This window comes from Drosophila arizonae, chromosome 5 (genome assembly GCF_054131065.1).
Source record: "Drosophila arizonae isolate 15081-1271.41 chromosome 5, UAZ_ARI_1.0, whole genome shotgun sequence".
NCBI classification, from domain to species: domain Eukaryota; kingdom Metazoa; phylum Arthropoda; class Insecta; order Diptera; family Drosophilidae; genus Drosophila; species Drosophila arizonae.
The window spans coordinates 18,656,054-18,659,942 of record NC_142925.1 but is presented as its reverse complement, the minus strand read 5'-3'; the positions used below and the strand labels follow the sequence as shown (position 1 = coordinate 18,659,942).

The 3,889-nt window shown below is 32.4% G+C and overlaps 1 long non-coding RNA gene across 1 annotated transcript; it reads left to right on the top strand.

Moving 5' to 3' along the window:
* Positions 1-448: 448 nt before the first annotated feature.
* Positions 449-3,619, top strand: LOC149268609 (uncharacterized). The gene is made up of 2 exons (XR_016270327.1): positions 449-2,071; positions 2,925-3,619. It is a non-coding gene; the product is annotated as an uncharacterized LOC149268609 (long non-coding RNA).
* The last annotated feature ends 270 nt before the right edge of the window (positions 3,620-3,889 follow it).

Sequence of the window (3,889 nt, the reverse complement as noted above, 5' to 3'; positions counted from 1 at the left end):
CTTATCATATGATATTTGCAGTACAATTTACAAGGCATCGGAAAATTAAAGACAATTTTCTGATTGCATTAAATTGTTGATAATATTCTGATATTTTAATGAAGTATAATGTTCGTTGCTTTTGCAATGTATTATGTGATCAGATATTAGGAGACTGTTTCTACACATAGCTTAAAATCTACTGCTATTATGGGCATTCTCTGCACTTAGTTAAAATGAAGAAAAAAATTATAATAAATAATTATTAATTAATTAGAAAGTAAAATAATTAAAATAAATAATAACCGTTTATTAAAAAATATCGAAAAAATATATTATTTTATATTTAATTATTTATGACAATAATTTAATAAATAATTAAGGCTATTGCAATGAAAAAATATATAAAAATTTAAAATATTTACTTTTTGACAAACAAAAATACTAATTTTTAAGAACTATAATTGTTAATGCCAGATCCCATTAACAGGATTGCTCCTCCCCCACATAGCCCGGCTGTGTTATTAACAGCACTCTGTTGATGTAAATTAACAGCGTTCTGTTAATGGTACAACCGTTGGCTCTCGTCACTTGCCTCTCCTGGTTTTTATCTCTGACTTTTCAACGCCCTTTTGACATGTGTACAAGTACAAATTACATCGCCATCTTTCAAGGCACAAAATAAATAATTTTTAAAATCAAACCCACGTGTCCTCACTTATCACGACTCCACACTACAACATTTGGTCCTTCGAGCCGGAGATTCATCCACATCCATCAAATCAGCATTCCAACGGCCGTCGAGATAAGTATCCCATACTTCCGTAAAATAGTACATTAATATCTCACTGGCACTTCTGATCCGCCATATTCCCTTGTATATACATACATATATATGTATGTACTAATTTTGCGACTTATTCACCGATTACATGCCTATACATATAGTACATATATATATCCTTATATATTTAGACACTTAATAAGCTGTTCAATTACTTTCCTTGCACGAGCAACTCTTTTACGTTTTACTAAAATATAATACACAATATCCTTTGTGTTTTGTAGTAAACTCACGTCCGCTTTTATTGTAATCCGATCATGCAAATTTAATTGCTATTCCACTGCAATTTCTACTCACATACATACAGACCACGTTCACATAAAGTCAACACTTGGTATATTTAAATAAAGAACAATAAAATAACCAACAATATCCTTTGGGGTTTTTTATTATATATATTTACACTATCACCTTCGTGTTTAAATCCATATGTACGCACATTCATACATACATACATATAGTCCACTATTGGTCCCACATGTACCATTACTTAAAGCTTATTAAATTTCAAGTTCCCTGTGGCGACACATTTCCTTCATTCATTTGCAAGTCACTAAAATATAACACAATATTCTTTGTGTTCTTAACTACATATGCACATAACATCCGTACAATATCCTTTGTATTCATAATTACATATGTACGTTACTTCCCCGGTGATTTACTTGCATTTGCATGTATGTATGTACATAAAAAAGATCTTCGTTCGTCCGACTTCTAATTTCTACACACATACATAAAGTCCACCTTCACATAAAGACAACACTTGGCAGATTTCAATAAAGAACAATAAAATAACCAACAATATCCTTTGGGTTTTTTATTATGCACATTTATTGCTTTTACTTTTTTGTATGTACATCTACATTTACGCACATACATACATAAAAATATCTGTGACATACATACATATGTGCGCATATGCAATATGATAAAATTTATAAAATAAAATGAAAAGAAAAATAATATAAAAAAAACACTTGTTGTTTTTCTTGTTCACAAATTTATTGTTTTCTTTCCGCAATCACAAAAATTTTATATTTTATAAACAAAATATGTGCACTTCTTCCGCGTGGAATTCAAACAGCTGTGGTTGTCACCGATAACAATCACAGCCTCCCCGATCACTATCGCCGACCGCCACACTTTCGAGCCGATAGTTCTTGATCAATATATTGCACGAATATTCGGTGACCTACTTTGTGACGTCATTATTACTACTGTTTTCGTTTGCTTTCCTTTCTTTGGGTATTTATTTAAAATAAACAAATTTAATTTAAACTAAATTTATCCTAATTAAGTTAATTAAATTATTCCTTTACTGTGTCTGCTTATCCAAGCAAATTTAATTCAAACTTAATTTATCCTAATTAAGTTAATTAAATTATTCCTTTACTGTGTCTGCTTATCCAAGCAAATTTAATTCAAACTTAATTTATCCTAATTAAGTTAATTAAATTATTCCTTTCCTGTGTCTGCTTATCCAAGCAAATTTAATTCAAACTTAATTTATCCTAATTAAGTTAATTAAATTATTCCTTTCCTGTGTCTGCTTATCCAAGCAAATTTAATTCAAACTTAATTTATCCTAATTAAGTTAATTAAATTATTCCTTTCCTGTGTCTGCTTATCCAAGCAAATTTAATTCAAACTTAATTTATCCTAATTAAGTTAATTAAATTATTCCTTTACTGTGTCTGCTTATCCAAGCAAATTTAATTCAAACTTAATTTATCCTAATTAAGTTAATTAAATTATTCCTTTACTGTGTCTGCTTATCCAAGCAAATTTAATTCAAACTTAATTTATCCTAATTAAGTTAATTAAATTATTCCTTTACTGTGTCTGCTTATCCAAGCAAATTTAATTCAAACTTAATTTATCCTAATTAAGTTAATTAAATTATTCCTTTACTGTGTCTGCTTATCCAAACAAATTTAATTCAAACTTAATTTATCCTAATTAAGTTAATTAAAGTATCCCTTTTTTGTCCGCTTATCCAAGCAAATTTAATTCAAACTTAATTTCTCCTAATTAGGTTAATTAAATTTTTGTTTAGTTTGTTCATTCATTCACCGCCCTGCACATCTCTCTTTTCCAGCCACCGACGCTGTCCGCTCAATCTGTGAAACCAGCCGGCACCAATTCTTTCGGGTGCCGCGCGTGCAGAATAATCCACGCTTCATTGGCAAGGACCATGGGTCTATCCGTCACCAGCGTGGGTCCGGGAAAAGTGTGCACGGCAATCTTCCGCTCCAAAACATCGGAGCTCTCTCACGATGCCCTCCTCCAGATGGACCCTCAGGTCAATTGCCGGACCCCAATTCAGCCGATCGAGCACGCAGCCAATCCGGGATCACGTTCGCCGACAGCAATTGGGCTCGACTCAGTCTGGTGTTCGTTGTGTTGGGGGCTGACGGGTATCCTCACGTCATCTTTCCGGGAGTCGTCCTCAGCACTGACGGTCATCCAATGGCCCAGAATACTGGCGGGTCCTTTCGGGTTCCTACTCGTGAGGTCCACCAGCCATGTTTGCAATCCTTGCAAGGGGGGGAGTATGTTAATGCCAGATCCCATTAACAGGATTGCTCCTCCCCCACATAGCCCGGCTGTGTTATTAACAGCACTCTGTTGATGTAAATTAACAGCGTTCTGTTAATGGTACAACCGTTGGCTCTCGTCACTTGCCTCTCCTGGTTTTTATCTCTGACTTTTCAACGCCCTTTTGACATGTGTACAAGTACAAATTACATCGCCATCTTTCAAGGCACAAAATAAATAATTTTTAAAATCAAACCCACGTGTCCTCACTTATCACGACTCCACACTACAACAATAATTTAAATTAAAGAATTGTTAAAAAAAAAAAAAAATTGTTTGTGTATTTTTAATTTAATAAATAGTTCCTTTATAAATTTAATAATAATAATAATAATTATTTAAGATATTATTTAGTGATTGCCAAATACAATAAAAATATTTATTTATTTCATTATTATTAATTACATTATTCACTTCATTAAGTGAATTACAATTTGGCGATTCGAATAACGGTATACGCATGTC